The following is a 13,896-nucleotide window of genomic DNA, read 5'->3' as shown; positions in this document are numbered from 1 at the left end:
TCAGCACTAACCCCCCTGCACTGCACAGGTACCAGAACCAGAAACCAGGCTGAGTGCACAGTTACTGCCCCAGAGCACAGGAAGCTCATCCCACTTAGAGGCAAGGCAGAGGGCTGCTCCTCACCAAAAGGATATCAGTCATCTAGTAGCAGGTACGGAGAAGCTTTTGCCTGCAAGCTACACACCCCTGTTAGCAAGGCTTGTATGCTGTCAGGCAACAGGGCACTAGAGACAGCCTCATGGCTTCCAGCTAGCCAAGAGCATTGGCGGAGTCAGCCTCTCCTAGCATATCACGCCATCCCACACCAAAGAGCCTGAATGGTCACAGAAAGCAGCAGTGGGACTATAGGCTATTTAGGTGGTCTGCTCCACCAAAAATCATCCTGGGCCAAAATCCAGGCCCACATGCTTTCAGTGGAGCAATGGAGAACCCTTGCGCTATTCCTGCACTGAAGAGGGCAGGGGTGCTGGTCAGGTAGTAGCTCCTGCGGACAGACACTCCTACTCAAGGCCAGTGGTGCTTCTATGGTCTGGCTCTGGCTCTCTAAAGTCTTCAGGCTCCAGGTAGATTACTCCCTTTCTTCCTTCTTCAACATTTTGGACTCTTCCCTGGCTTTTGTCATAGTCAGCTAGGGCTGCTATGTGGCTGAACATTCTCCACTCCCAAAGGCTTTTTTCTTACTTAGATACAACAGAGATAAGCAACCTTCACTCTCCTAGGACTGTTCAGGAGCTCAGACGAAGTCAGTATTTGCCTTGGGCAGCAAAACGCCTGGAAAAGAAACACAGAGTTGGCCCTGCCGCTAGGCCAGCCCCAGCTGCAGCCCTGGAAAGGCAGGCTGACCACTGCCACCACTGAGGGAGGGAACAGCAGCAAGTCTAGCAATGCCTGCCAGAAGCAGCAGTCACAGTGCTACCACCTCTGCAAGCCCAGCTCCCCGCCAGGGTCTCCCGCCCTGCCTCTCCAGTGCTTCATTCCTGCCCACCTGGCAAGCGGGGAGCCTAGGTCCAGCTCCCAGCCTAGGGCAGTGGAGCTCCATGTCCCTTGCTCTGCAGTAGTGCCTGCAGCGAGATCTGCTCTTCCCAGTGCAGGTCTGGCTGGCTGATGCAGTCACACACACACTGGGACTTTTTTTTTTTTTTAAAAAAAAAGTCAGAACAACAGCTGTGCCAGGTCAGCCCAAAGGGCCATCTAACCCCACAGCCAGGAGGCCATTGGCACTGTTATTTATACCACCAAAAATGGCTGTGATGGGGCTAACACGATCCAGCCCCTAGCCCTTCCCTCTCTGGAGCTGGCAGAAGTCTGGACATTTTCCAGACCAGGTTTCCACAGAAGCCCTGTGGGGCAGGTCCAGCTGACCCAACCAGGAAATCCAAGTATCTGTATTCTGTGACTATCAAACATCGCTGCCTTACCCATAGACATTATATAGCATTATAGCATTAACTGTGCTGAGAGCTTGTTTTCACCCAGTCATGATTTCAGAGTGATTGGGGTAAGCATAAAGCCAGAAATATTTTGTAACCACTAACAGAAACAACTCCATCCCGCCAAAGAAAGCCATGGACAATAATGAAGGTCTGGGGAAAAGACTAAGAACAGGGCAAGCATATGGTACTGTCTCCTCGTGTAGCTTCCCAGCTCCAGCAATGTGTCATCATGGACTTCCTAAATTGAAGATGATGCCTATGTGTGCAATAGCCATCAGTCAGTTTTTCCTTCCATAAATTTGCCTAACCCACAGGGTAAACTTTTGGCAATTTAATCATCATATGGTAATAAACACCAAAATCTACCTATGTGTTATATGAAGAGATGATTCCCTTTATTTTATCTTGATAGTTTGATTCAGAGCCCACTGTTACTACTTAATGAGAATGAAATCATGCAGCCCCTTGCTGCCATTTGTGATTTCATTGATTGTTGCCACATTCCCCACAGATATTTTTTCTCAGTCTGAACAGTCCTCATTTATTTAGTCACTCCTTTTACCACCTCTTCATATCTCCAGTCATCCTGTGACTACTCTTTCTAGTCCAGTTATATTTTTGTTGTGGATGCCTGGGAGCTAAAACTTTAAAGGGAAGATTTTTTTTTTTCCAGACATACTATCCAAGTACATCTCAACACAAATCCTGAGTGCTTTTAAAAAAAGAATCTAAGTAAATCCACTTTCCCCTATCGTATACAAGGTTCCACAACCTCAGTACTTGTAGCATCATAACCCATCAGTTCTGTGGGATTTTTGGCTCCAAAGTTTCAGAATTATCTTAAACTGGAGATCCTACAGGGAAAAAAATATCAAGTAGGTCACAGTTTTGGTGATTTCTCTTGGAAAATTGTTTTTAATCCTTTTAATTGTATACCGTCTTAACTGGAGAATTCCCACCCCAATTTCTATTAGGACACCAACATCCTTCCCTCTCCCCCCCCCTTTTTTTTTTTCCAGTCTCCTCTGAGATGTGGTGGGGCAAGGAGAAGGGAGTTGCAAGAAATGGGTTTTCTTGCAGGAAAAAATGGCAAGGAAGAAGAAGGATGGCTAGCAAGGAGGAAGCAGGAATTGCCAGCTCATACCAAAGAACCACTTTGAGCAGTTGGAGTCCTGTGCTCCCTGTCACTAAGAGTTTTTAGAGTTTTTATACCTCAACTACCACGGGACATAGCTGGCCAAAAGCAGTTCTGAAGCTGCCTCCCCATTTTGCTTCTGCCAAAGGAAAAATCTCTCCTCTGAAGTGAAGATAAATACAAACCAAGCTGATGGATCTTAACACCTGATGGTCAGCAAGAATCTGAACTATAAAACTGAGGTTTGAGCCTATGGCAAAGTATACTCTACTTCTGGAGAAACTGGGATTATGATCAAAGCACAGAGGCTGCAGGTTTAGTGGTTACTAGGCTTGCTTTATATTCTGCAGAATAGCCCACAATAAGAAGGCACAAAAACAACCAAGACTAGTGCCTTCTATTACAATACTAAAAATAACTACTTCCCTAGCTGTAAGTAAGATTCTGCTTTCACAAACAGTGGAAACTTATCTCATCTTTACTTCGGTTACCTACAAACTATGTATTTAGCTTTATCTCCCAAGCTTATCCATGCTTTCTCTCTAACCGTGGTGGTACAAATAAAGGGACCTCAGCCACCCTGCCTGAGATCACACGTTCATCATATATTGTAGTATAAGAGTGCTCTATATTTTAGTGTCCATGGGATAACAACACACCAGAGGTATTTCAGAATGCAAGAAATGCAAAAAAGAAAACATTTAAGGAGAATTAGTACCACAACCATGCGCCAAACAATAACAGGACTCCACCGTGCCATACATACTCTATAGCATCACAAAGAGGAGAGAGGAGATAAAACCAGAGAAATGTAATGTGGATTTCCCACAGTCAACAGTAGAATTAAGAATAGAAACTAAGACTAAGAAACTAAGAAACTCAAAAAATGCAAAACAGCTTCTCTCTGAAAGCTGGGACAAGCACTTCCCTCCATTGGACGTTTGCCCTATTACACCATTGATAACCTACTGAGGCAAAGTTGATGTGTACTGATGGAAACTGTACCTCACAGAGGCAAGAAAATAAAACCCCACATACATTTTTTTTTATATATCAGCCATACAGGTATTGAAGAATATCCACATCAACAGCCTCAGCAGGGAGGTCAGAATCTGAATCATCATCTTGCCACTTCTGACCTGAGACAGACACCACCCAAGACTCAGTTCAGTTCCCATAAAATGGGGGTGATCTGGAGCTAAGGCAGTCTAGCTTTACAGAGGTCTCCCTCCTTCCTTCTGCTCTGGTCATTTCACGGTATTGGCATTGCTTTTGTACAGCTCTGTAGAACTCCAGTTCATCACTGCTCATTTCCTATTTGTTCTGTCTGAAAGATCTGACATATTTATCTTGCTACCGATTCTGATGTATTCTAATCTTCCAAAGAGGTGTTTTATGCATCCCTGATAAGACAGCATAGCAATCTGATTCCAACCAGTTGATTGACTCAGCACAGAGATGGCCTTATCATGACAGATTCAAGAAATTTGGTCTAGAAGACACTTAAAAGCCTCAGAGATAAAAGGCAGCTTTGATGACAAAGCCTCATTAATTAATCAGATATTAATTAGATCATTAATTAGAAACATGGCCATTCCCAGGCCCTTTTCTTTTCCCCTTTTATTACTACAGCTGAAAATGCTTCTGTAATGATTCTCTTAAAGAGCTAATCATTTAAATTCGCATTATTATGTAGCAAAAGGGAAGTGCTTTAAATGTGGGGTTTTCTTGGGAAATTCTAGAGATTCAGTTTAACTTCTGTCCTATCAAGCATACTTAAACTGAAGCTCCCCTTAAATGTGGATTGAACAGAATATTGAGGGAAGACTGTGGAACTGCCTCATCGGTAAACTGTGTTACTGTGTGAGATGGGAGGGCAGAGACCTCCTCCCAGGCATCCAGAACAGGTCCGGCCTGCACAGTATGAACCAGCTTGACAGTAGGTCACATCACCCTTGCAAGACAAGAGGACAGGCAATTCAAATCTCAGTTTTACAGCAAGGGATAGCAACATCAACATCTACTCATGCCTACTGGGATGGTGGCTGTGGTCAGGGGTTACCAGAAACTTGGCTTTGACACACTGTGTGCCTGTTTGGGACTGGTGGTAGGCTGCACTGTGGGTACATTAGATGAACCTGAGTCACTCCTGATGTAACACAAGGTACACTGATTTTTTCAAACTGCCAGTGAATCTTTGCAGAACTGATATAGATAAAAAGGGGGCAGTGATGGAGGTGGTTTAGTTCACTTCATTAGACAGAGATATTAAAAAATCACAGCCAATTTCCAAAGCAACTTTTCAAATCAGCCTGCAGCATGTTCCTCCCTCTGCCTCAGCCAACCCGTCTCTCACAAGCCTTACATCTACCTGTGACTCCTCTGGTTGCAGCCCACAAAGGTTACTGTCCCTGGCACCATGCTCACATGACCTGAATATAAAGACCACAGAATTCCTGCCTGACTCTAAGTTAAGGCTCCTCAGCACTCCAGTTTCTCCTCCATTTAGATAACTTAGCTCCATGGGAAAAGACTGCCTCTTCCTGTATCCAGGGGGAAAAAAAAAAAAAAAAAAAAAAAAAAAAAAAAAAAAGGTTACATGATGCAGTCGCCTGGGATAGTAGAGGGCTGATAATGCAAGATGTCCCTTCTAGTCTAAGGAACATGTATTTCCTCCAGTCACACTATGACTGAGAGCCTCCACATGCTACTGTCAAACAACTAGTAAGACAGCACTAGATCCTCAATTAAAGTCAATGTGATCCGATTGAATTCAGGTGAATGCTATTGGCAGATCTATACTAATTTACCCAACAGAGGTCAGGAGCTGGTACACCTAGCATATCCACAAGTGTACAGACTAATACCAATATTAACAAGAGAATGCTAGGATTTTGTAAGCATTTTGCAATTTTGCATTTGTGAACATTCTTTAAGCATTTTTAAGAAACTTCAGAAGTTTAAATCTGCAAGGAAGTGACAAAAGAATAGCAGGAGTTTGGTTTTCTTAAGAAGCAGAGAGAATTTGGAATCATAAATGAACACAAATAAATCTCAGGTTAACATTGCTCTGAACAGGTTTTTTTTTTTGCCAGGACACTTTCCCACTAGAACAGTCTCCAGCGCAAGCTCTTTTTCAACAAGGAGAAAGGAAAAAAAAAAAAAAGAAAATCAACAACATAAAATCAGCCCATCCCTGAATTTTTCAGGCTTACCCATCCCTATTACCACTGAAATATCCAGGAACCTCTACAACAGGGCCTGCAAATTTTCCTGGCCTTCTCAACTGTATGCTAATGTTTCTGAGCATCTCAAAACACAAGCATCCTAATTCACAAGAGAAAAGGAGCTCTCGGGATGGGTCGCATAGCTGACAACGCCTTTGTGTTGCTTGCCACGCTGCTTTGTAGGCTGGCCTGGCTATACGACTGGGTCCCAGGGCCATAAGCTGAGGCTGTCCTCAACACTCCAAAACAACTCTCTTCCCTTCTCACCCAGACATTCATTTGGGTTATGCCACTACATCCCTCCAAATTCATTAGAGGAGAATTGTGGTTAAGAAGTATTAGGACAGGGATACAGGAAGTGCAAAAATGAAAGAAGCCAGTTGTCTTTCATCCAGTTTCTTAGCTTGGGAAGCAGTCAGTCTAGGAGGAAATGGATTAAACCCCTCATAATACAGTTAACTCCAGTGCTACACTGCAAGGAGATATTTCACACAAGCATTCATTGAGAGTGAATCTCAGTCATTCCATGAACATGAGGATTAACAATTTTGATTCTAGCTATCGTGCCTAAAAATGAGATCCTGATTCATACTAAGGTCTAAGCTTGTGTCTATACAGAGTTTCCAAAGATGTAAACTTGCAGTTTAATATCAAGATTAATAAATGATCATGATTCATATGGCATATATTCAACATTGGGCCCCACGTGAACTACTTCTGAGTCATGGGCAGACCAGAAAGCACAAATTGACCACCCCTGTACTACCATGCCCTAAGACCTCACTGCCTAATAGCTCTCAGGAACCACAGTTGGCTCAGGCTTAACTTTACCCCAGAAAAACCTCCTTTTCCTGTCGTCTTTTGTGCTCAGCACTCAGAGGGTCATCTAACACAAAACACTTTGTCTTGGGAGAATAAACCTGTTGAAATTTTTTCAGACAGAAGATCAATAAAGTAGGAATAGCTTGAAAAGTCAATCAGCCTCAGCAAGTCCCCCAGGAGATGGCTGGATGATTGTCATTTTAATGAAAGAAGAGTAAGAGGAGCACAAGGAAACACACATCCTCTCTCAACTCACCAGGGAGGATTGCTTAGGTTGAGAAGGAGGGACACAGAAAACGAAGCCCTGGAAGAGACCAGTCATCTCTCTAGCTTGATAGGCTGCCTTAAGCGGTAGTCAGACCAGAAAGCTAACTTAAACCTCCTAACACTGAATTAGTTCTAGCGCTATGCTACAGAATGGCGTTTCCTCCAGGTATTAGATGAGGAATGTTTTTGCTTAGGCCCTGAAGCACAGGGATTAACATCCCTTATGCCTTTGCTCCTTGCTAGTGTGCTGGAAAGTGGTTTTTATTCATATTAAAGTCAAGCCTTGCACCTAAGTGGACTTTCTGAAGAGATAAGCACCCTGCATATTACCAAGGCAAATGGAAGGGGAGAGTTGACTGTGGTCCAAGATGCTATGATCATGTTTCTAGATAGACCATGGATTTTCTCTGCGTCCTTGGATTTAATCATAATTTAGCTATTTGTGAAAAGTACCAAGCTCACAAATGTCCATGATGCAGACTGTGAAGGCCACTGAAGAAATGGAATTCTGGTGTATTAAAGATATTGGAAGGTACCTTGGGAGACCTGCAGAGTTCCCACTTTGCCACAGACTTGCTATGAGGTTGTGATCACTTACTTTTCTTTTTGCCTTAGTTATGCATGGTGACATACTTTATTCTTGTTCCAACCACCTAAGCCGGAAGATGGCAACTCCCATGAAGGTTTACATAGATGTGGAAATCTCAGACTGCAAATTGAGATCAACAGGCTTTCTCTGCCATAAGAAATGGATTGGAAATACTGTTAGGTCCTGCATCTTGTCCTGTGCCAGAGGTCAGACTACATCAACATAATCATCTATTCCAGCTTTCAAATCTATGACTCAGTATGTTTTGGGCCTATCTGGTCATGCTTCCCACCCGAACCTGGGCTCCAGTCCCACTCAGAATATCTGCCTGTTGATGCACTAGCTATAACTGCTGCTCACATGTTTCTGGCAGCAGTCGCCATGGATCCAGACTTCAAAAAAATTAGAGCAGAACTCGTTAAATCACATAGGCTATTTTTAATTGTATTTCAATTCAGCATTGCTCACTTACAGCCCCTGGACAGTTTTAAAGCAATGGCACTTAAATTTTTCCAGTGATACTATTTAGCACAAGAGAGAAATGGCTTCTTTCTTTATTCCAGCCAACCTGATGCTTCAAAAGCCAATAAAAAAATGAAGCATGATGCTACATTCCTGGAGGGCACCATTAAGAGCCCAGGGATAATGTCAGCATAAAGGGTTACCCCTCCTTTAGCAGGTTGATTGCAATAGCCTGTGATTAATTAGGAAGTAGTGGCATCTCATCACTAGCCATTTCCTTCTCCTTTTTAGCTGCCCTACCAGAAGGCACGTGGTTCATTTTAACATCAGCTTTGATATTCTGGGAATGAATCTTTCTGCAGGCTGAACAGTAACACCCTGAAAACAAGCCCAACACAGTGGACAAGGATCTGACCAACCACTCAATGCAGTGGCAGTTCTGCAGGCTTATCTGTGCACATTTCTACAGGTGTTACTCTGAGGATAGAGGAGAAAATGAAACACAGTACAAAAGAGGAAGGTTTCACACACTGTCACAGTTTCTAACAAATGCCTTTAGAGTCACGGCTGAGATGTCAGTGGACAGCGCATGGCATGCTAAGCATAAGAACATGTAAAGGGGAGCCACCTGGCTCACTGCTGTTGTGCCACAAGGAATCAGCAGGTGCAAAAGCAGGGCATCTCTGTGGCTTATTGCAGATGCTCAGGGCAGTGATGAGTGGCCAACAGGTCAGAGTAGATGAACTTCCCTCTTTCACCTCCATCCATCAGAAGGTCCTTGGGAGTGGATCTAGACTGGAGACCTGCTGGACTTGCACCACTGCTTTCAGTACATTGCTGACTGCTCCTGTTGTACCACTAGACTCTCAGCTAGTATATGGAGAAAAAAACCTCTCATCACATCCAAAACTAGAAGCCTGTATACAAAATGCTCCTCAGAACCTACTATTAACTAAATACCTCAGTGGACCTGCATCATTTAGTTAGTAGAAAATATAAATAGACAGATAAGAGTGTCACCTCCCACTACAGGAGAAAAATCCAGCTTTAACCAAACTTCCCTCAGTTCATCCCGTCCCTCCCACCCACGCCTTTATAACCCTTCTGAAACGTTGTTACATTAACACCACAGCCCAAAACACTCCATGCAGTCAAAAATGCCTTTCCCCTAAATACATTTTACACACACACACACCCCTATTTGTGCTTGATTCAGATGTAAGGGATTATTTCCATGTTAATAAGCTACAATCATTGATCAATAAAGTTCATACTGAGACTTAAGTGCTGTGATTATTGAAAGAGGGAATGTGGAAAGAGATATTATTACATGATGTACGTGCACATCTATTACACAGCTGCTAGCTTTAAACAATGTGTTTGTAATAATCAGAATAACGTGGTGAAATAGCAGCTGTCTTTTCAAGCCAACATTAAATGCATGGTGGGAGTTATCGGAAAGAGTTGTTTCTTTGTCCATACCTTACTACATAACTGATGCTGAAGATGGAGCAAATAAATAATGATGAGTTTTTGCTACCAGTCATTATTTTGCAGAGATTACACTTTAATAACTCCAGTACACAAAATATTTTCAGAAATTAATCTCCATTCCTCATGGATGAGGGCAAACGATAATCATGGGGCTCTTCTCCCCCACCCTCTATCTTTTCTTTCTTTCTTCTTTTTTTTTTTTTAATCTCATTCTACAACCACTTATCAGTGTCCCTGCAGCAAAAAAAGAGGAAAAAATATTAAAAGCACTGCTGGGAATGGGATCTCATCCTTAATGAGACCATCAATAATTGCTGTCACCAGCTAATATCTGAGTTGCAACCTTACAGGGAAGATAAAGAGGCAGAGTTTTTCAGAATCTGGTTTCTAGACAGTCTCTAAATGTGATTTTGTTACATGCTCTTAAATGCTGCCTGGATGTCTCGCAGGGGAATAGAAATTAAAAGCAGTTTGAATCCAAACAGGGAACACTAAACCCAGGGTTATCCTATGAACCTCCCAGAATGGTGCCAGATCCAGAAAGCAGGATGCAAATACAGCAAAGACTATCCTTTACGGCAGAGCTTACACCTTTGATGGCACTTCATTGGGCGCCTAGGACATCTCAGGCAGCTGCTTCGTCAAGGGTCTAACAGATTCCAAAATTCCCCAACCAAGAGCGCCCAGATGTTCTTTGGTCCCTTATGACTTTGCTAAGTTAAGACTGTTGTAAAACATCACAGAATAGCTATGGTGCAGCTAAGACCTTGTCATAGCAATCTAGACTCTATTAAGAGAACTTATACCCCAAGATGCTTTTAAAAAGAGACTGAATGATTCCTAGTTGTAACCTGTTGCTGGAGAATTGAGATCAGCTTCTCTGCAACTATCTGCAGTTTGGGGGCACTGACACTACCTGCAACCTGCACAGACAAGCCTTCACACCGGCGAGCTGCAGTCCAGCAGCTCCATTCCCGCTCCCTGCGGACTTCTTGTTCGTATGCTAAAGGCCAGATGTTGATAATCGTTATGCATTTGTACAACACCAAACTGAGGTCAGTCTAGTTCGAGTGCTTCTCCTCTGCTCCTGTGAGTGCTCCTCCTCCTCCCCAGTGCAGCCAAGCATGTACTTTAGACTTGAACAGAGGAGACAGTTCTACACAACCAGCCCTGATTTCACAGTTGGGAAGTATCACCTCCAGAGCCCAGATGTTTCGGGCTACTATAACTTCTCAAGTGACTGAATTATTAATTCACCAATACCATTAATGTATTAATCAACAGAAAACAATGGAGACAGGACAAGCATGCTAGGAAATAACCTTCAATTTTACACTTTAGAATTGCCATATAATTAATATTCAGAATTTGGGGCTTCTGTTTCTTGTTCCAAACCCATCACCCTTCCCCCTTTGTTGCTCAAATCACACGAATACTACAAAATCACTGCTGTTGAGAGAACTTCTGTCAAGAGCTTGGCAAACCAACATGCCATTCCTAGTTTAGGAACGGAGACATTCCTTCTGCTCTCCATCACTGACTGCCAGTGAGCACAGTTCAGACCTTTCCTCTTGAACAGCCCAGTTACACAGAAACTTCATCTTGCTTTCCCCCACTCTATGCTATCAGCCAAAGACAGCAGTCTGTAAGGACAGAGCAGAGTCTTTATTTAGTCATAGACTATAATGTTCCAATATCATATGCACACTATCACACTCGAGAAGTTCCTGTATTTGGCAGGGGGACAGTGTGGCAGCAATGATGTCTTCCCACAAAACACCATGTTTTGACTAACCTTTTAAAAAGGATATGCAGGTGAGGGAAAAGGGCAGAGTTAAGGTGACAGCAAAGTCTAAAGTACAGATTCCCTTAGTTCCATACCCCGAAGCTGAGTGCACAGTTCCACCAGTGTTACAGTCTATCATTCTAGAGCTATTTAGACCCTACTACATGATAGTTTGATCTAATGTTGGGACTGTCATGTCCAAAATTCACAGCCTCTGCACAAGAGCACCATCTCAGAAACAAGGAGTGATTTGCTCCATGCGCATAGCTGGGGATATGACCAAGCCCTGATCTCCACTGCCCCCCTTGCACAAACATTCTCACTTTTGTTCACCAACACCAGATACACTTAGGGTGCACGGAACAAGAAAGACCTTCCCTGTCCTGCAAACAGTGGTTGTCAGGAGACACCTCCTTGGAGGGCAGAGACTAAGTGTCTGATGAGCCGTGCATGTCTCCATTGCTGATTCCAAGACCACCATCACACAGCTGTACAAACCAATCCCAACAGTTTTTCCATCCTGTCTTACTCTGAGCAGGACAGGCACAGCTGATCCCATCATTCAAGCCAGAAGGAAGGAGAAAGTGCAGCTTATAGATTCACAATACAATTTCATCCAGAATGATATGATTCCTTTGCTTGTGCCTATGCAAACTAAACTTTTCTGCACTGCATTATCACCACCACAGCAGTGCATATGTAATGTAAATCAACCATCAAGCAGTATTTGTATTACAATAATAACTTGGAAGAACTTGTTTAATATTAGAAGACTTAGTGGAGCAGATGAATGGCTCTGACATGATATCCATGGGATAGAAATTCAATTAAAAACTGCAAGTGGCACAGGAGTCATAGTTATTGTTCAACATGTACCATGGGGCCTTTGTTGAAATACAGCTATTAGCTGTACTGGTTGAGAAATTCTGTTTTCCTTTACGGCAATCTGTTAGCTCGTAGAAAGTTAAATTAATAAAAACACAGTCTCTCTCACACTAAGAGAATATAACAAAACCAAGGGCTGGTTGCTTATTTTATCATTATGGATTAAGTGCATTATGCCAAGGAAATTAAAGAGATACCACAATTACAATAAAAATGAAAGATCACTTGGCTCTAAAGGCTAATGGTGTGACCGTCGTATGCAAAGCATGCCGCTTTGCCCACCCTTATCTCCCCCATCACAGCTCTCCAGGATGTTAACAATTATTCCTAAGGCTGGGAGCTACATTCACCACGTGTTCAGAGATGCATTTGCATGGGAAAGCTACCCCCCGTAAGCAGCATCTCAAACCCATCTTCTATCTTTGAAAGTCCATTTTGCCCCCAAAGCATAGGGAGCAGAAGAATGGAGGGAAAACTTTTTAGATGGTGGAGCCCATTGGGAAATAACTTTCCAAGTCCAGCCAACTTTTGGCCACGTCCCAGAGAGGCAAGGATTAGAATCCCTGCTAGGGAGGAAAGAATTGGGCCAGATCAGCAAGGAACTAACACAGCTATTTTTAATTACATCAAGGGAGCACATTAACATCACTGATCTTCAGACATGGGGCTTCAGGCTCCCTACACCGTAAGTGGAGAAGAAGCTAAGTCTGAATCACCCCGTGACTGTGAGCCCAGATCTTTGCTTGGGGTCAATGTGGTACCACCACACCTGAGAGCATGCCAATACTTCACCTCTTACAGAACACACCTTTCCACACAGACAGAAGGACACAGTGGGTCAACTAAGTATCTAGACAGCCACCAGAGCTTCTGGGAGTGGGGCCTTGACCAATCTACTGCCTTACCCATAATTGTCAGGAAGTCTGTAGCATAGCAAGAAACTTACAGAGATGCTTGGCCTCCCAAAAACTGGCCACAAGTGCCCTGTCAGACCACCATTTCACTTCCTAAGCAGCAGTGCTCCTTCCCCTTCATCATTCACCAGCCATCATTTCCAGACCTGAGCCACACTCCCAATTGTGCCCACACCACAGTGTCAGAAAGGAAGGCTCTATCAGTGGGCCAAAAACGATCAAGTGAAAAGTGGCGCAGACTACAGTACAGTGCATTCCTCCATTTGTTCGTCTACCAGAGGCCTTCTATTCAGGCTGTACAGAAGAGCCAGGACTAGATCAGATTGAACAAACTGAGGTGGAACAACCCATGCCCCTGGGCCCAACACTTCTGACAAAACAGCACCATGCTTCTCTTGTTCTCTTCAGACTCTGTCACCCAACCCCAGCATCACAGTTGTGCCTTTCCTGCACGGACCATCTCTCCTCAGACTACGTAAGCCTCTGGCCTCTCTGCAGAGGCTGCCAACACACAGCATGCCTTGGAGTAGCTCAAAGACTCCCTTTGAATCCCTGTTGCTAATGGTCACACTTGTCTTCCTAGCAGCAAAAAAAGAGCTTTTAAAATCTTTTTTCAAAATGCTATGTGGTGGTGTGACTATTTTGAGTCTCTCCTCTACTCATAGGTTTCCTGACCACCTTTTTGGCAGTGGACAGCTAAATCCACATTCTCAGAGCTACAGCCATCTTACCTCTTCTGACCAGAAACATGCAGTCTTAATCTCCCTTTTCACTCCTTTCCTAGCATCACTGTTATTGCTGTTGTTCTGTAATTACAAATTGCTTTCCGCAAATGGAATATCAGCCCTTGCAGGAATAACCTTTCATAGATGGCAAAGTTC

General features: G+C 43.5%; 1 protein-coding gene across 1 annotated transcript in view; it reads right to left on the bottom strand.

The window, feature by feature from the left end:
- The window catches only part of SORCS3 (sortilin related VPS10 domain containing receptor 3), a 321,068-nt gene that overhangs the window by 174,179 nt on the left and 132,993 nt on the right, over positions 1–13,896 (bottom strand). The gene's annotated exons all lie outside the window — the stretch shown is intronic.

This window comes from Dromaius novaehollandiae, chromosome 6 (assembly GCF_036370855.1).
Source record: "Dromaius novaehollandiae isolate bDroNov1 chromosome 6, bDroNov1.hap1, whole genome shotgun sequence".
Lineage (NCBI taxonomy): Eukaryota > Metazoa > Chordata > Aves > Casuariiformes > Dromaiidae > Dromaius > Dromaius novaehollandiae.
Note: the sequence above shows the minus strand (reverse complement) of the source record. Positions and strands in the feature narration are given on the sequence as shown.